The sequence below is a fragment of the Leptopilina heterotoma genome, unplaced genomic scaffold (genome assembly GCF_015476425.1).
Source record: "Leptopilina heterotoma isolate Lh14 unplaced genomic scaffold, ASM1547642v1 Lhet_570, whole genome shotgun sequence".
Lineage (NCBI taxonomy): Eukaryota > Metazoa > Arthropoda > Insecta > Hymenoptera > Figitidae > Leptopilina > Leptopilina heterotoma.
In genome coordinates, this window is record NW_025111128.1 from 768,518 (window position 1) to 789,798 (window position 21,281).

The following is a 21,281-nucleotide window of genomic DNA, read 5'->3' on the forward strand; positions in this document are numbered from 1 at the left end:
GATCATGGTTCATTAACCTAGACACACCACTCCTTAAGTTTCACAATACATTAGTACCTAAGCCTTATTCTTTCAATTAAAGTTAAATTCTTAATCTTTTTCAATGTAAATTTATAGAAATGTGAAATATAATTAATTGCAATAATTCACAGAGATATTATATTTTATTAATATTTAAACTCTTTTTAACCGAGATTTTAACGAATAGATGAACTAAGTATGTTTCGTTATTGTGTTTAACATGGATATTTGTATTTGTGTTAATATTTTCTTATAAACATTATATTTATATTTTGTTATCACGAAGGGATATTTAGTTACGAAGTCGATCGTAAAACTGGGGTGAAAAAGTCTATTTTTATTTCACATTCTGTTGTAGTTTTAGGTTCCCTTTTGATTGCCATAACTAAAAAAGGTCACACGAATGAAATATTACTATCAAAGTTTATTTTTAATAGTAATTCATTGCCTGTCGATGTTATAGACTTTAGTGTTTTAGTCCCTTTGCTGGAGAGAAAAAGTTTATTTTTATTTCACATTCTAATGTAGTTTTAGGTTCTCTTTTGATCGTCATAAGGAAAAAAGGTCACACGATTAAAATATTACCCTGAAAGATGATTTATAGTGGTTCATTGCCTGTCGAGGTTATAGATTTGGGGTTTTAGTCTTTATATTGCTGTAAAGGTTGCTTAGACGGCTTGCTAAAAAATCGCATAGTTCATGGTATATTCGCGTCTTGACACCGAAAGATGATAGTAAAAACTGGAAGGCAATCTATCACCATTTGCGAAGTTAGGAGTTTATTTTTGAAAAAAGTCTGTTTTGCTAAAATGTCAAAGTAATTTTTATCATATTGTTTGCTATATTAAAGTATATAGACTGTTATATTAGAATAATAATAATAATAATAATAATAATAATAATAATAATTTTTTATTTACGGGGGAGAAGAGGAAATGCATTAACGCATGCCCAGGAAGATCCCACTTACCTGGGGTATGTTCTCTTCTTGTTTCCCCTGGGTTTCGAACCTTCTATCCACCTACGGAACTACCTTTCGGCTTCAGACTTCGCAGATGGATGGTCCCATTTAGTCGCTGGCGCGACTCTTCCGTGCCGCTCTTCTTCTGGCCATTATTTTCTCCTTGTTCTTGACAGGGTCTTCTTAGCTTCCTCTAAGGCAGTCCTGAAGACCTTGCACCGACCTGATCCGGCGACGTGTTGGATGTCCTCCTTCTCGCCGAACTTCGCCTGGCATAAGAAGCAGCAGGAGCTCTTCTTACAATCTGCTGCTTTATGGCCAGCTTCACCGCACTTGAAGCACGCAGCCGATCTGTCTACCGCTTTGCAATCTCTTCCCATGTGGCCGTAGCCAAGGCACCTATGGCACCTTGTGACCGTAGTTCTTCTTCTGACCTGGCAGGACACGAACCCAATTTTAATGTGTCCTATTTTCTCCAGCTTATCTGCATCCTCTTGGCTGGTGACAACGACAGCGAGCTTTACTCCTCGCTTGTTTGGGCCAAGGACCGCCACCTTTCTGCTCCCTGCTGGCACCGTAGAGATTTGCTCCAGGGCATTCAAAACATCTTCCTTTTCAGTAAGAGCGTCCATATCGCAGATTTCCAACGTAGTTTGCCGGACCGCAATCTGCACCTTACCCAAATCGCCGATTACCTTTGTCACCTCCTCGGTGAACAGCTGCTTGTTTGAAGACCCTCCAATTTTTATAAGAAGGTCTCCCTTTTTAGTGGGTAAAGCTCCCACAACTCTTGTCTGGCTGGCCTCCAGGTCAGCCTCCCTTCGAACCTTTGCCAGCACTTCAGCGAAGGTAGCTCCTTCAGCCACTTTGACGACCACTGTGGCTCTTCCCTTCTTGTCTGGATTTGGCTTTGGTGCCGGTTTGTTCTCCTTTCCTTTGGACCTTTTGGGAGGTCCCTCCTGCTTTTTCTTTTTTGGGTCCTTCGTAACCTCAGGATCACTTCTTTTCCGCTTCTGAGCCTCCAAGACAACGTTTTTAAGCACTACTGCATTAAAACGATCACGTCTCAGTCTTCGGTCCTTTCGTGCTTCCTCCGACCAAGTCAGTCCCTGGTAGAACCTCTCGTCTTTTGTGGCCGCTGCTGCGTGCTTCTCCTTTAACTCCCTTATGAGCGATGTTAAGCTTCTGAGTCCATCCTTGATTGTCCTATTGACATTCTTCTGGACTTCACAGGACTTCAGCATCTTGCTGACCTCCTCCTCCATTTCTAGAATGCTCGCTGCCTCTTCCTCCCGCAGCTTCACGCATTCATCTCGGTCCTCATTGCAGCTAGCAATGTCAATCGCAGAAGCATTACTGAAGACAGAAATGCAGCTGGCTTGACTCGTCACGCTGCTCGTACTCCCTCGTCTCTCCGCCCTGTCCACGATGATCTGTGGCACTCCCAACGCATTGTTGCCCTCCTGCATCCTTGGGCCACTGGCCACCGTCCTCACGCTAGGCGCTTGACGATCGGAACCAGTGAGGGATTTAGCCGTAGCATTACCCCGCAGGTACTCTTCCTCGTTTTTACAATCGCTCATGATGGGTGTTTCTTGTTTGCTGGTTTTGGTCCGCGTCGAGTATTTGATTTCCTCGTTACCACCTATTTCTAGGAAGCTAACCTATCCGCCACCTGGCACGCGTCCGATAGAGGACCACCAACCCCGCGCAAAAATGCGCCCCAGGTAGAACAAAAGTTCCAACCGGGCACGGAAATAATAATAATAATAATAAACTCTGTGAAGAGATACCAGGATGCACTCCCTTTGCAGAAATTTCCTGCTATCTTGGAGAGATACATCGACCTCCACGTCCGAACATACATGTTCACGTGCCCTTGGATATCATAGACGTCGCATCAATGCTCCGGCAATGCTATAACGTCTATGTAACTAACGGAGGCAGCTCAGGGCCCATCCTGGCCAGATGGTAGTACCCTGTTAAGGCCCGATTGTCCATCGACACGGGACAAAGAATAAAAAAATATGAAATGGATAAAGATTTAAAAAAATTACTCCAAGTGGGTACCTCAGAAGAGGGTAATCCCAGCACCGATTCTGATCGGGTTGAAGCCCCGGTAGTCGGTGCAGACGGTTCCAAGGATTTTGGAGGGAGCCAAAGCAAAAATTCTGAGGATGTGGGTCTTAGCAGATTCGAAGGAAATGTTTTAGAACAGGTCGATCTGATTCCTAAAATACTGGAAAGTATGTGGCGTGCTTGCAAAAAGCAAAGAAACATTAGCAAGGATGTTCAGGATGGAATGGTGGCATTGGGGAAGGTGCACGAGGTGCTTCACAGTAACCTGCGTTTTATACCTAAGCCCTTTATTAGCCCAAGCAAACCAAGGTCGAATCCTGAAACTCCCAGATCGATGTCGCACGCCACATCCAGCGAGAGCAAGTCCATCGACCAAAGGAAGCGCCCTAGAGAGTTTAAAGGTCCGGAGACTGATTCTCCTGTGACCACTCCCAAGGGCAAGAGGGTTAAGAGCAAAGAGACCAAGGCAAACCCTACTGCTATGGAGACGGAGGTGAGTAAGGCTGCTTCGGCCAGGGTTGCTTCTTATTCGGAGGCAACTGTGGAAAATAAGCCTGAAAACGAAAAAGACTTCGAAACCGTCTCCAATAGGAAACGGGATGCCCGTAAGAGAAAGACCTTGAAGAAAGCAGAAGAGAGGGAGAGACTTCAGAAACGCTCTCCCAAAATTAGAACCACGGAGGCAATAAAAATTTCGGCCCGGAATCCAGAGACCTACTATGATCTTATAAAACTGGCAACAACTTCGGTAAAGCCAGAGGAAACTGGCACCGAGATTGTGAAAATTAGGAGAACTCTTAAAAAGAAGGTTCTTGTTGTGGTCAAAAAGGGGGGTGAAACTTCAAAGTTCGCTGAAAAACTTACCTCCGTCCTTCAGGACAAGGCCGAGGTTACGGCTCTTGTCAAAAAAAAGACCCTCGAAATTCGGGAACTCGATGAAACAACTTCAGAGGCGGACGTTTTAACCGTCTTAAAGGACAAGTTGCAAAAGCCCGAATTAGATGTGATTTGCAGAGTTCTGACACGTTTTGGTGGTACGAAAGTGGCACTAGTACGCTTGAGTGAAAAGGACAGCGAGAGTCTGCTTAAGCTAGGCAATGTGCGTATTGGTTGGATAAACGCATCCATCCGCACGCACTTAGAAGTGACAAGATGTCAAAAGTGCCTAGCCTATGGACACGTCACCCGAATTTGCAAGGGCCCCGACAGAACAAAAAACTGTCGGAGATGCGGCGAAGCGGGACATTTCGTAAAGAATTGTACTAGCGACATGCCAAGGTGCATTACGTGTACAGATTTGGGAAAAACGGGAGTCAACCATATCCCTGGAAAGTTTCTCCTTAAGAAAAGAATGCCTCAAAGCAAGGACATACACCCGATCTAAGGGAGATCCTTTGCTAAAAGAGGCTTTCAAGGAGGCAAAAAAGAACCTCAAAAAAGAGATCCGCAAGTCGCGACGCCGTAGCTGGAAGGACCTAATCGAGGAAGTCGATAAGGACCCATGGGGCCTGGCTTTTAAAATCGTTGCTAAAAAATTAGTAACGAGGCAAAAGACCCCCGGCCTGGACAATCCCGATTCGGTCAGAAAGATAATAAATTCTTTGTTCCCTCCTGCAGAACCATACCTTAGAAGGGACTGGAGTTCTTGCAAAGTCGAAGAGGAAGAACTCTTTACACTTAGTGAACTGCAAAAAGCAGGCAAAAGATTGAAAACAGGCAAGGCGCCTGGAATCGATGGGATAAGTAACGAGATCCTAAAGTTGGTGATCGACACTTCATCCCAGATTTTGCTTCGATGCTTTAATCTTTGCCTTGAGAAAGGAGAGTTCTTCCGCGACTGGAAGCGATAGAGGTTAGTCCTCCTGAGGAAAGGTGAAAAACCTATAGATAAAGTCTCATCATACAGGCCTATATGCCTGTTGGATACGATGGGTAAACTTCTAGAGGATATGGTTCTGCAGAGAATGCAAAGCCACTTGACCGGAGAGAATAGTCTATCGGATCACTAATTTGGTTTCTGTAAAGGCAAATCCACAGTTGATGCCATCCAGGCAGTTGTGGACATAGCCAAAGCAGGAAAAAACAAGTTGGGACCCGGAAAAAAGAAGAGCTTCTGCGCGTTGGTAGCAATTGACATACGCAACGCGTTTAATTCCGCAAGATGGAAAGATCTCATCGAGTCGATGGAAAAGAAAAACATGCCGCCCTACTTGTTGCGGATAATGGATAATTACCTTAGCGACAGGTGGGTTATATATGAGGGAGACACCTGCACTCTCAAGGAAGAGATGCAGCGTGGGGCTCCTCAAGGCTCGAGGGTGGGTCCATTTGTATGGAATGTATCTTACGATGATTTTCTGCGAATGGATCTACCCGAAGGTGCGGTGATCATCGGATTTGCGGACGACGTTGTTCGTGTGCACTGCCGAAAGTGAGGAGGCTCTTGGGACATTGGTGAACAAATGTCTGCGACTAGCAAACAGCTGGCTGGATACCAGAGGTCTTGAAATGGCCCTGGAAAAGACCGAGGCACTGCTGGTCACAGACAGACGTGGTTATGAGCTCCCACGAATCGTGATAGACGGATTCGAGGTCAAGTGGAGAAAACAAATTAAATACGTTTGTGTGGAGTTGGATGGAAGGTTAAACTTCCGCCCTATCCCTGAGGAGTAAAAGATGTGTGACCATCTGTGAAAAGATACTGTCTGCGCAGAGATCGACAACAACGCGTATCATCTCTGCATATAAGATGGTATCTAAGAGTGCTGTGCAGGTCCTTGCAAGTGTCCCGCCAGCAGATCTTTTGGCGAGGGAAAGGGAAGAAATGTTTCTCTTTTCTAAATAAAGCAGTTCCTGGGTTGAGGAATTAAGACCAAGCAAGAGCCTGATACGCAAAGAAGCGAGGCACAGGCTCATAGAAAGATGGCAAGAAAGATGGGATGGTGAGGAAAAAGGTCGATGGACTTATCGCCTTATCCCGGCACTCGCCACCTGGATAAATAGGAAACACGGTCAGGTTTCCTATTATTTGACTTAGGCGCTCACAGGTCACGGGTGACAGTGCCAATCCCCAATACATTTTAAATGGGTTTGGCACTGGCACTGGCACTGGCACATGCATATTGGCACCTATTGGAGACTCAGCCTAAACAGTCAAGTTACACCAGAGAACATGGTATCGCTGATGACCCAGTCAGAAGAGAATTTGCGGCAAGTCAAGAACTTCATTATCTCGGTTATGTCGAGGAAAGATCTCGACGGTCGCCAAAAAGCGTAATTTAAACAGCTTTTAATTTGTTAGTTCGTTTCTTTTATAATTTATTTTGTGATTTATTTGTCCTTCTATATTTTTTAATTTGTTTTGTTTTTCTTATTCGTTTTTGTACAGTTTTGTCTTTCAACGTTATATACCTGTTTACTTTTTTTTTCTTTTCTTTTTTATATCCGTTTGCGATTTTATCTTTTGACTTTTAACACTTCTTAAATAATTTTGTTTCTTTTTATTATTGTTGTGCTGTAAATTCCGCTTAGACTATGAAATAGTTTTAATCATTTTTTTAACTACGGATGCAGGAAAACCGCAGAGAGAAAAAGAAGGTCGCATTAGCGACAGAGTTGGAGCGCCACCCTCGAAGGCTAAAGTCTTACGACAGTTCCGAAGGAGGGTAAAGGGCTCCAGACGAAGGGTTACGGGTTTTAGTGGGTCGGGCTGGTAGTAGGTCGCCAGTTTATTAAATTTATTATAACATTTATTTATTTATCTTTTTTTAATATTTCCTTTTTTTATTTTACCAACCCCACATAACCTTGGAGTGCGGAATCCAAGGTATCTGTAAGCAGATTTCCCAAAAGTCCCTAAGCAAAAAGAAAATAATAATAATAATACTAATAATATTATTATTATTATTATTATTATTATTATTATTATTATTATTATTATTATTATTATTATTATTATTATTATTATTATTATTATTATTATTATTATTATTATTATTATTATTATTATTATTATTATTATTATTATTATTATATTAGACTATTTATTGACTTAAGGGGTTTCCGGAGTGGATTTCCTGCTGAACACGAATATCGTATTTATTTTCAAATTAATTCATGTTGTTTCATAAAATTTAGAAAAAACTGAAATATGGGCTCACAAGGCAAGGATATAGTTAGAGATAATACGGCACGGTAAAATCCTGTTAATGACATTGCAAATTTTGAAAAAGTGTTTAATTGTTCTTTTTAGGTTGATATACATAATGGTGAGTAATTATATACAGAAAACGAAGCTTATTGACCAAGAAATTGGTGGTCGTCTGAAGAAAATTTGTTAAACCTCTGATTCTAGTTCAGATGAATTTTGATACAATAATTGAAATTCAGAAAATATTCAATACATATTTTAATACTTGAGATATCAATATTGAATAGTCTCAATTCAATCAAATAAAGAAAACGAAAATTTACTGATTTTCTATAACATTTTTAGCATTCGGATTCTTTTAACTATCCTTGCCCCGGTGCTGGGGCAAGGATAGTTAAAAATTTTTGTTTACTTTTTTATTCGTATTTTGTAGGGATTTGAGTCTACAGTAAAATAATGTATAGCAAAGTTATAGCCAAATAACCATGCTTTTCAAAAATACTTTTTGTTTGCAGATGGGTGATTCTCCGCGTAGCGAAGAACTTGGTTTTTTTATGTTGTAATGGAAAAATAATAAATAATTTTCAGATATTTTTACAATTTCAACGTGAACAGGTTATCTATATGTTTAGAAACATATAGATAATACGAATGAGATCCACTTTAAACCGATTGAAAATTAATGATACTTTTTTCAAAAAATTAAAATATCCAAAGTCGGTTGAAAAAGTTCCCACCAGCCTGAGTTTCCACCGACCTTCGTATTACGAAGAACCTAGTGCAAATGTAGTGTTATGGTGCCACATATATAAGGAATAAAAAAAACCTATAGCTCAGGAAAGTTTACCATAAATTACTTAAATAAATTTCCATAAATTACCACGAAATTTTTATAAATTACCGCAAAAATTTCCATAAATTACCGAAATAAAAATTTTCAATTGTGATTTCTACTTTGCATATTTTTAAAAATGACCAACAAAATTTCTTTAAATTACCTTACAAATTGTCATAAATTACCTTATAAATTTCCATAAATTACCGCGAAAATTTCCATAAATTACCAAAATCCAAATTTTTAATTTAAATTTTGCATATTTTTTTGAATTATCGCGAAAATTTCCATAAATTTCTATAAATTTCCATAAATTACCAAAATAATAATTTTTAAATGAGATTTACGCTATAATATTGTTTAAATTACCGCAAAATTTTTTTTGACAGAATGTGTCCAAACAGTGAATTAGTTAATTACTACACTTGTTTACAACAAAAATTATAAATAATTTTTCCGGCCCGCTATGGATTTTTCTTTTTAAAGCCTTTGTCTTAAAAAAAATATATTGATAATAACCATAACGATAAAAAAAAATTTTTTAATTTCATAAACCAAATCGTGCGCTACGCGGAGAATCACCCAGATACATATTCAACTTTGGCCGCTAGATCCGAAAAGGTCTTACCTAACTATCCTTGCCCCATCCTCCCCTACTCATAATTTTATTTTTTAAGATTAATGTACTTTTGCATATTATTTGTTGGATTTTGCTTAATTTAGACTTTTATTTTAAATTTATTGTCTTTATTGTATTTTTTATGTGGAATAACTTTTTTTTGTTGAAATAGTGTCATAAGTTTTAATTTTATTTTCGTTAATTTTTTAACGTTACGTTCTTCAATCCAATAGCTCCGAGTCCATTGGCTTGACTTGTCCATTGGCTTCAACACTTAATAAATTTAAAAACCGAGTGATAGAATCATTATTATTTGACCAGCACAAATAACGCGCGCGTGAAGTTTTTTATTTCATTTTTAACATATAAGTTTAATAATGTAATTTTTACATTACATGTCACATGAAAATAAGACTTAAATTTTTATTTCGTTAAGCATGTTATCTTTTAAGGTTGACTATTGTTCATAGATAGGAAAGCGTGAATGCCAATGTTAAAGTAGGATTTAGAAGTTTAATATTTAAATTTTAAAAGGTTAATTTTTTAAAACTTTAACTCACGTGTCCTTCGGACAAAAGAAATTGTAAAGGTAGTGGATTCTCCCTCTACTTAGTTATTGATTCAACTAAGAGGTTGAGAACCCTACTCCTGTGAAAAAAGAGAAGATAGAATAATTACTAGGATGTTGAAATTAAAATACAGAATTAAGATAATAACAATAAGACATATATTTTCCTAAAAAGTTTCTAATACAAATAAATCTAAATTTTTACATGTGTAAAAGAGTACTTCTGTACGTGTGAATGTAATAGTAGTGTGTATGCGTGTGTTATGATGTACAAGACTTTTATACTTCGGTAATTCGAACTCTTTGAAATAGTAATCCAATGACGCGTTCTGACTTTGTCAATTTTAAGTTGTTTCTCCGGAAAACTAAAGAAATACCTAATCTAGGTTCACTAGATTGATATTTAACTATGAAATTTAGTATTCCTTCCGTTGCACAAATATCAAGACCCAAACCCCGTAAATAAAGTCTGTCTTTAAAAATATGTTGAATCTAATGTTCTTTTTAAGAATTACTTATATTTTTGCTGATACTAGGCTTTTTCAATATTCTCTTTTAATTCTTTTATTTTATATCTCTTTCACAAATTCTTTATATTTATTTTTATCCACTTTATTTTCAATATTCTTTTTTCAATTCTTTAATTTTTTCACTTGTCACTTTTATTATTTTTATATTTCAATATAACTTTTAAAATCAACATTTCTTTACTCTTTAATTATTTATATTATTCTCAATTAAAAATTCACTTTTCTAATCAAACTTCTTATTAAACCCTTATAACTTTTGAGAAAATCCCTTGCTCAGGGATGCAAACTTTAACCCTGATCTTCACGATCAACACTGCAAATTGCCGGACTTTGATTTGCCTGGCTAAAAACTGCCGGCTACAACTACAGGTAACTACGACCTGGACTAAACTGCGGGCCTAAACTGCCCGGGCTAACTGCCGGCTACCACGGCCTGGCTTAAACTGCCCAGATTTCCCAGTGTCAATCAATTTTATTAAAAGACGATTTAGTGGGGAAATCGTATATTAAGTTTATTGCACTTGACTGTTGCCAAGCCAATTCTGCAAGCTTGCAGATTTAGGTAGTGGCGTGATCCGAGTTCATTGACTTAGATGCACCACTTCTTATATTGAGCAATTTACTTTTCATATTTTCTAACTATTCCTCAAAAGGGTCAATAAACTGTTTGTCCAAGAAAAGGAATTTATTGAGAAATACCGTGTTATATTCTTAGGTACAAAGGGTTGTTTTTGTGTAAATGTTTTTATGATGTTTAACAAAATCTCATGTTGTGTGTAATTGTTGCATGTAATTTTAGTTTAAGTATAATTAAAAAGATATTAACAATATAAAAAGTTACTGAGTTCGGCGGTAACAGCCAATGAGACGATACACCGAAAAAAATGCCTAGGACCCGTATACCAGGAATTGACTAGGTTTCCTAGTTACGAGAGGAGCCAACTATAGAATCCTGGTCAAAGTAATAAGATTCAAGCATAGTTAAAGTGACCAGGAAAATTAGTCGATGTAATCAGGAAAAAATAATCAAATTGACTAGGAGAATAATATTAGATTTACACTGTGTATCATAATTATTTGAAATTCTTAATCAAATTCTTATTATCCAATAAAAGAGAAAAACTAATTAAAAGAAAAAAGAAAAAAATTAATTATTGTATTTGAACATATTTATATTTTACTTTGCATTTATATACCTTGGAATTAATTTAAACTTATGAAATAAATATTTGACGCAGGGGGGACGCGAACACCTGAACCTAACGAATACGCACTTTGAAACCCGGAACGATAACCACTACACTAAATACGACTTGGTATTTTAATTTTTTAATAGACACTAGATTTTCGAGTCAAAATACAATACTTAATCAGATGATGTTTTATACATTTCGAGTACACAATTTTATACACTTGTCAAAAACTATTTATTTTTAATTATTTATGACATTCAAATGAAAATAAATTTAAATACACAAATTATTACAAAGGTAAATTTTCAAACACACTGCGCGATTAAAATAGTAAAAATGTTGTCACCACGTGCGTAAAAATTTCAACGATTTATATTGAAACCTAACCAAAAAAGTCTGAAAGAATTGACTAATATAATTAAATAGTTTACTTTCTAAAACATGGACTATCTATATTTCCAGAGGTTCCGAGAAACCAGCAATTTTGATGTATGTAAGAATTCCATTTTATGTACAAAAAATAGAGGAGAGTAATGATAAAAAATCGTTTTACGAAATCACGATAAATGACGCGAAAGATATAGAGGTAAACACTGTCAGAACAAAAGCAGACGCGTGCGCATTATGGAAATAGGCAAAATTACTAAAATCCTAGTCAATTTGACTAGGATTTGCAGGGTTGTTTTTGCCAGGCTTGAATTTGTTGAATCAACCTAGCGATACTAACCATAATGATTAGAAATCCTTATTACTTTTACTAGATTAAGATTAAAGGTGCCGTCCCATGTGGGCGTAAAAACGTCAAAGCGTCGGCGTTAAAGTATGAGAGTGAACGAGATAGAGATATAAGGTTGTTTCTTTTACTCTCATGCATTTACGTTTTGACGCCGACGCTTTGACGTTTTTACGCCGACATGGGACGGCACCTTAACTATAGAGTCATAGTGAATAATACCATCGAGATTTTTTTCGGTGTAATGGAAGATATGTTCATTACATTATTTTTGACTTATTAATTATCAAAAATAAATTACATTTAATTACAATTAATAACTTACTATTTTGTTATTTTGTTTCTAATAGTTTTCTAGTCCAAATTAATTAATAGGGGAGTGTAAGGTATGGTGGCGGACACTTTCTTTTTTGCGTCTCCCTCTCTCAAAAAACAATATTTTTCAAAATTTTAAAAGCAGGCAGTTGCTGACATCTATTAAGCATATTTATGTCAGAAGCGGCTGTTAAAATTTAAATTCAGTGAAATTTTACAGCTCTTGGCGCAAAAAACTGATTTTTTTTATTTTTGAAAGTTGTAAGGTATGGTGGCGCCTATAGTGTATTTAACTAAAATATTATGTAGATGTTAAAATTATTTATTAAAACTACTAAAAATGATGAAAAATAACAGAAAGAGAAAAAACTGATGATTTTACATTATAGAAAAAAAAGTTTCATTTCAGTTATGGTTACGATTTGGACATGTGAAGTAGCTGGTGACTGTTTTAACGCAACTAGATTAAGAGATGACCGCAAGTGTCACATATTCGAGAATGGTTGCGTTGGAGCACATGAGGCATTAGTACACAAAAAATGCAAAGACAATTGAAACTCGTGCAAAAAATGATCCGCCACTGTACGTTACAAAAATTGCGCCATCATACCTTACAAGCTATTGATGAAAATATGATGGTGTTACTTTCATACAGCGCGAATTGAGAAAAATTTGAAATACAAAAAACTGTTGTCCAATGTATAAACAATACGTTCCATACATTTACCAGACTCAATTTTCAAAAAATCTTCACTCTGGCACTGTTAACACACATATCCAATAAAACTTTTTTTCTTTTTTTCACTACTTTTTTATTCAAAATCACTTAAAGTACAAAGCACGCGTTTGATCATTAATACTACTGCATATAAAATGTCATCCCGATAAAAGACATCGACCATAGTGATAAGGGGCTTCAGATGTGACGTTATATGCCAGATTTGACAAGTCCGCCACCATACCTTACACGCCACCATACCTTACACTCCCCTATTATTTTCATGTCGTTAACATTCAAAAATTCAATTATTCAGAGGAATTTTACACAAAATCACTATTTTTCTAAATTTATTCAGGGAAATCAGGAAAAAGTCAGAGAATTTTGTCAAATAATAATTTTGAAAAATATAATATAATAATATAATATAATAATATAATATAATATAATATAATATAATATAATATAATATAATATAATATAATATAATATAATATAATATAATATAATATAATATAATATAATATAATATATAATATTATAATATAATAGAATTTTGTCAAATATATTTTGAATAATCTACAATTTCATGAATTCATAAGAAAATTCTGAATGTTATTCTTCTGTATTGAAAAGATTTTACTTATTTCAAACTCTTCCTGTTTTTAACAATAATTAGACTTTACAGATTTAAAATTGATTTTTTTAAATAATTTAATTCTTGAAAAACTATCGAGAAAAAATTATTTTTTATGAATTATTTTGGAATAATTTTTTATTTAAAAATTAAAAAAATAATTGAATTTTATGAAATTTGTATTTTAAATTTTTTTTATAAATAACATAAATAAGTAGCAAATGTCACGCCCGCCAAACAAATTTATAAAAAATTACAAAAATGTTATCTTTTAAAATTATTATAGGTATCTAACAGCTAAAAAAAACGCGTGCGTGTAATTTCTCCTCGTGGAGTACACATGTGTAATCACAAAAAAATAATTCAAATATTTAAAATAAAACAAACTTTTGTGCAAAAATTATGATTATAAAATAATCATAATTAATTAATGCCTAATTTAATTAAGCCTATTTTTTCGTTTAGTAAGAAAAATAAATTTCGTTAAAAATTGAAATTAACCAAATTTATTACTGCTTTGCTAACTTTGCATGAAATTTCATATTTGTGCTTTCAAAAAATGAATTAATTAGAAAGTTTTTTGAAATGTTACTTCAGTTTTACTTTACGAATTATTTAATCACTTTGTTACGACAAATTCCTGTTGCAAATAAAAAAAACTAAAAAAATTTGTGACCAAAAAACTGCTTTGCTAACTTTGAAAAAAATTTCATTTTTAAGCCTCCCAATAATAAATTGAATTTTTGAAAAATTATAACTGACTGCATAAATTCAATTATTTTCAAAAGTATTAACATTTTTTGCAGAAATTCAAATATGTTCAAGAATTTTTTAATATTCTCGTCAAAATTTCAATTATTTTCAAAAAATTTCCTTAATTTCATATGAAATCTATTATTTACAAAATTTTTATAAATTTCTTCGCAATAATTTAATTATTTTCATAAATAATAAAATTCTTTTTAGGAATTAAATTATTTTTATAAATATAACTCATCGCAAAGTTTTAATTATTTTTAATACAATTTTAATCAAATTCATCGAAAAATGTAATTGCGTTCTTAAAATTTTTTTGAAAAATCGTTAAAAGAAATCAATGATTTAAAAATGTTTTGATAAAATTCTTTATGAGAATTCAATTTTAAAAAATTGTAATTATTCAATAAATTATTTATTTTTGCATTTACATTATTGAATTGTCTAATAAAAATTTATTTAAAAATGAATTTCAGTTAACGTTTTACATAATAATTGAATATAAAAGCATTATAGCATGAGGTTTAAGAAATAATTAAATTTTAGAATGGTTGCAAATCAAATTCTTTGAAAATTTGTATTTTTCATACTTGTAACTAATAATTCTGTACAATTAATTATTTTTAAAAGTTTAATTGAATTTTTTTCTGAAATTATTTGAAGTGTTTATTTTTTAATTCGTATTTAATTGAAGAATTTCTGAATAATTTAAATTTCGTAAAATTGATTTGTAAACAAATGGATTTTAAAATTCTCAAAGAACTTTTTTCAAAAATTATTAAAAATTATTTATTCCTGTGAGAAAATAATACCTAATGATTAAAATTTATTTAGAAAAGAAGTTATTGATGTTTTCAAATAATTTCAGAAATTGGTAAATAAATGTAATTTTAGAACATTTTTTGAGTGTCTAATCATTTTTAGAGTGTATCAGAATTTTCTTTAGGGTTAGGGAAGAAGTCAAAATTTTGTCAAGTAATTAAGTTTTTCATATAAAAAAAAGAAAATATTTTGCAGGATTTATTTTTTAGAAACAAAGGAAATAATTAATAATATAATAACATTAATAATTTTTTTAAATTAATAAAAATATTTTTGAATTATTTGAGAAATAAAAATAATATTATTAAATTTAAAAATTAGTGAAAAAATAATGACGTATAATATTATCTATCAGAATATATCAAAAAAACAAAAGCATGCACAATAGTATAACTTCAAGTGTGGACAGACTAGACAGAATGGACAGTAGAATACGACGATTATTATAGTTAATAACTAGCACAAATAATGCGCGCTAAAGCGCGCATGAAGTTTCTTATTTCACTTTTAACACTTTTTTTTTATATAACATAATTTTTACATTACATGTCACATGAGAATAAGACTTAAATTTTTATTCCGTTAAGCATGTTATATTTTAAGGTTGACTATTGTTAATAGAATTCACTGAGAAAAATTGCGTTTAACCGAGTGGTAGAAATAGCTCGGTTAAAAAAAAGTATTTAAAAATAAATAAGATATGGTTAAAAGAAACTAAGTTATACTGATTATCACAACCGAGCTGAGATGGTTAAAACACATCTGTTAAAAATAATCCTCCAAAGGATTGTCTTAACCAATCTGAAATGTGCATAATGGAAACAAACCTTTGTGGTTGTTGTTACCTATCTGTTTTTTGAATATAAACAATTACTATGCGATTAATATTAACCGAGTTTCATGTAATTACGTTCAGTTGTGAGATTTTAACCGAGTAAACATATCTAGGCGACATATGGTCAGTCACAGTCAGTCAGTCACTTCGTTTTGTCTTTTCCGGAGAGTCGTGTTGTTACAATTCTGGTTTCTACCGACGCGATACAAATTTTTATTGATTATGTTACAGCAGCCATCAAATATAGAATTCATCTACAATAGATACATAAAAATAAAAATGAAATGGAGAATATTAAACGCATTAAACCTTACATCCCCGATGACATATTACACGATGCACGTTAAAGAGGTTAAAAGTATTTTATTCTATTTGAAAGAGATTTGTTTGATTATAAAAAAGAATTTTAATTTACAGAAAATTTTGGTTATCTTTAAATTAGAACATAATTTTTTAATCAAATAGATTTCTTTTCAATAAAAGAAAATAATTTTTATCAAGGGAATATTTTATTGATCAAAAAATATTTTAATCGAGTTGGGTGGTTTAAAATTAATTAATCGGTTTCTTTATTATAACAGAGCTAATTGACTACAATATTCAAGTTTATATTATTACTGTAGCCTTCTTAGGTGGCTACAGTAACCGAGTAAGTTAACTAACGTTTACCGAGCATTAATCATAAACTGTTAGTTACAGTAACAGAGAAAGAAGCTACCGTAACCGAGTAGTCTTAACTAGTTTCTACCGAAATTTTTAATCGTATTCGATCGGTTACTGCAAACAATTCACATTGCAAGTGCTATATTAGCAGCATCGCTCGGTTGTTTTTAACTAAAACTTGGTTATATTTAACCTTTTATTTTTCTCAGTGAAAAGCGTGATTGCCAATGAGACGATAATGGAAGATATGTTTATTACAGTATTTTTAACTTATTAATTATCAAAAATAAATGACATATAATTACAATTAATTACTTATTTGTTATTTTGTTTCCAATAGTTTTCTAGTCAAAATTAAATAATATTATTTTCATGTCATTAACATTAAAAAATTCCATTATTCAGAAGTATTCTACACAAAATCACTATTTTTCTAAATTTATTCAGGAAAATCAGAAAAAAGGCAGAGAATTTTGTCAAAAGTGCTGGAATAATATTCAATTTCAAGAATTCATAGGAAAATTCTAAATGTTATTCTTCAGCGTTGAAAAGATTTTATTTATTTTAAACTTTTCCTGTTTTTAACAATAATTAGACTTTACAGATTTAAAATTGATTTTTTTAAATAATTTAATTTTTGAAAAACTATCGAGAAAAAATTATTTTTTATGAATTATTTTGGAATAATTTTTTATTTAAAATTTAAAGAAATAATTGAATTTTATAAAATTTGTATTTAAAATTTTTTTATTAAGTAATATAAATAAGTAGCAACTGTCACGCCTGCCAAATGAAGTATTTAATTTATTATTATTATTACTCAAAAGAAATAAAATTATCTTTACATAATTTGAATAAAAAATTCTTCGAAAAATTTATGAAAAATTACAAAAATGTTATCTTTTTAAATTATTGTATATGTAACAGCCAAACAAACGCGCGCTATAGCGCGCGTGTAGTTTCTCTTAGTATCAATAGATAATTAATAATAATGCCTATAAACAATGAAAACGGGATTACATAAATGTGTAATCACAAAAATGAATTCAAATATTTAAAAAAACAAAATTTTGTGCGAAAATTATGATTATAAAATAGAAATTATCAAATTATGTCTACTTTTTCGTTTAGTTTGAAATGTTACTTCAGTAATTTACGACAAATTCCTGTCACAAATAACAAAAAAAATAAAAAAATTTGTGAGCAAAAATTTTGAATGCTTTGCTAACTTTGCACAAAATTCATTTTAAGCCTCCCAATAATAAATTGAATTTTTGAAAATTTATAACTGATTGCATAAATGCAATTATTTTCAAAAGTAATAAAATTTTTCGCAGAAATTCAATTATGTTCAAGAATTTTTTAATATTCTCGTCGTCAAAATGTCAATTATTTTTAAAAAATTTAATAAGAAATCTATTATTTACAATATTTTTATGAATTTCTTCGCAATAATTTAATTATTTTTATAAATAATAAAATTTCTTTTAGGAATTCAATTATTTTCATAAATAAAACTCATGGCAGAGTTTAAATTATTTCTAATACAATTTTAATCAAATTCATCGAAAAATGTAATTGTTCTTAAAAATTGTTCTTAAATTTTATGAAAAATCGTTAAAAGAAATGAATGATTAAAAAATGTTTTGATAAAATTCTTTATGAGACTTCAATTTTAAGAAAATTTAAATATTAAATAAATTATTTATTTTTGCATTTAAATTATTGAATTATCTAATAAAAATTTATTTTAAAATGAATTTCAGTTAAAGTTTTACATAATAATTGATTATTAAAAGCATTAGGGTCAATTGGGGTAAATGTAAACGGAATATCTATTTTTGACCAAAAACATTAGCTTTTTTGTTAAAAGGTAAAACGGACGGATTTTTTTTGCATGAACTTGTTACTTTACTTCCCTAGAAAAATCTTATGAGGTACAAAAAAATATTGATGCACCTGAATCGCCTAAAACTGACTGTTTACATTTACCCCGAGATTTTGAAATTTTCCTAAAATTCGGGGTAAATGTAAACACCACTGTAGTTAAGCGAGGTTTAAGAAACAAGTTATTTCAAGTATACTACTGTTTTAAGGGATGGAAAAACTGAAAAAAATTCTTCGTAGATGTATAGTAAATCAACCAGTTGACTGATAATGTATCATATAAAATAAACAATCAACCCTTACAAAATTAGTAATGTAAAAACTTGAATAACTTGAACAAATTTTAATAAATTTTCATTCAACTTGGTAAAAAGAAGTTTTTTTTTATTTTTATGAATAAGAATCAAAAATCAAATTTTTAAATTTCAAAATGGTGGATCCAATATGGCGGTCAAACATAAAATATTGTTAAAAATTGATCAAATTTGCTTGAATCTGGCTACCCGGGGGTTTTTGAGGTCGCTGAATACGAATTTGAAGTCAAATTTTCAAATTTTCAAAATGGCGGATGAACCTAAAAATATTTTTAAAAATTGATCAAATTTAAAAAAAAATTTTTTTTTAAAATTTTGTTTTTAAAGAGGACCTAATTTCCTTTTCTATGTAATTTTACATTGACAAATTAATAAAATTGCGAAAAAGAAGCAAATTTATTCAATTATTTTCTTTTAAAATGTAGTTGAAGTTCTGTTTACATTTACCCCGAGTTTTTGAATTCTCGGGGTAAATGTAAACACTTAATTATTTATTAACTAAATTGACGAAAATCAAAAATCAAAGTCAATTTTTGTTAGTGCATTAATAAGGAATAATTTCATATTTTTGGTTGATCTTTAAATTTATCTTTATGCAAATGCAAGACAAAATACTGAAACAGTAAAACTTTGATTTTCAATCTTTTTTGCATTAAAAAATAACTTACACTATGGCATTGCCAATTGTCAAAATAAAATATTGGCAATACTCAGAACATCTTGTAAGTGAGCTGAGGTAAAAATATTGACGTCGTACTTATTTTTAAATTTCTAAATTTAGCTGAAACATCTACTGTTTACATTTACCCCAAATGACCCTATAGCATGAATTTTAAGAAATAATTAAATTTTAAAATGGTTTCAAATCAAATTCTTTAAAAATTTGTATTTTTCATACTTATAACTAACAATTCTGTAGAATTAATTATATTAAAAAAGTTTAATTGAATTTTATCCTGAAATTATTTGAAGTGTTTATTTTTTAATTCGTATTTAATTGAAGAATTTCTGAATAATTTAAATTTCGTAAAATTGATTTGTAAACAAATGGATTTTAAAATTCTCAAAGAACTTTTTTCAAAAATTATTAAAAATTATTTATTCCTGTGAGAAAATAATACCTAATGATTAAAATTTATTTAGAAAAGAAGTTATTGATGTTTTCAAATAATTTCAGAAATTGGTAAATTTAAATGTAATTTTAGAACATTTTTTGAGTGTCTAATCATTTTTAGAGTGTATCAGAATTTTCTTTAGGGTTAGGGAAGAAGTCAAAATTTTGTCAAGTAATTAAGTTTTTCATATAAAAAAAAGAAAATATTTTGCAGGATTTATTTTTTAGAAACAAAGGAAATAATTAATAATATAATAACATTAATAATTTTTTTAAATTAATAAAAATATTTTTGAATTATTTGAGAAATAAAAATAATATTATTAAATTTAAAAATTAGTGAAAAAATAATGACGTATAATATTATCTATCAGAATATATCAAAAAAAACAAAAGCATGCACAATAGTCTAACTTCAAGTGTGGACAGACTGGACAGACTGGACAGAATGGACAGAATACGACGATTATTATAGTTAATAATTAATAATTAATAATTCTGTAATTATAATTACTGCGTTTTCGCAGTTGTTTCAAAATTTGCTTGATTAGGGGAGAGTGGAGCATACCGGCCATATACTGACGGTTTTTTTACTCTTGTGACTAGGTTTTTTATCTATAATATTGCATTTGTATAATCTACAATAACAACAAACATAAAGAATCTTGTGAACAACGGTTGTAATAATGTAAATAATAATACAGTATTGAATTTTAATTAAATAAATAATTAATTTTTTTTAATAACAAAACAAAAATGTTTAAAATTATCAGGAAAACAATATTAAAGGGTCTAATTCTCATTGGAAGATAATTATTTTGTGCAACACCTGTAAGGAAAGTAATACTTTGCATGCCTGTAAAGTAGGCGCAAAACAGTACTTTGCTGCACTAGTGCGGCAAAGAGCTTACTTTGCTGCACTAGTGCGGCAAAGTGCTTATTTTGCTGCACTAGTGCGGCAAAGTGCTTACTTTGCTGCACTAGTGCGACAAAGTTCTAAAACTTTTGGTTTTTTTTTTTGGTGATATACATAGGTATTTGTTTTCTATTTGTATATAATACCTGTTTTTTACAGTAATATACGCGTAAAAAACCACGAATATTACGTGCGGGAACATACGTTCCAAACCCTGCTAAACAGTACGTATGTTGGCGTCAACTAGCGTTTCCAAACAGCTTTTTTTATCAAAACCAAAAGGTGTTGCACAAAGTACTGTGTGCAACACGTACGAAAGAAGATTTTCCAACTTCGTGCAAATTGCTGCCCTCGCTTCGCTCGGGACAGCAAACTTTGCACTCGTCGAAAAACAGCTTCTTTCTGTACTTGTTGCACAATATACTATTTCATTGAAAGTAAATATTTTAATGAAAAAAACATTCTAATTAATAATAATTTTCGTGAAACAATGATACAAGGAAAATATCCTATGGCCGGTTTGCCCCACAGGCCCATTTTGAGAATTAATATTTGTTTAAAAAAACGCTTTGCAAATTGATCAAAGTTTTTGGTGGTAAATATTCCTAAGGTGTG

General features: G+C 31.6%; 1 protein-coding gene across 1 annotated transcript in view; it reads left to right on the top strand.

Annotated features, from left to right (window-relative positions):
- The window catches only part of LOC122508806, a 333,590-nt gene that overhangs the window by 266,852 nt on the left and 45,457 nt on the right, over positions 1-21,281 (top strand). The gene's annotated exons all lie outside the window — the stretch shown is intronic.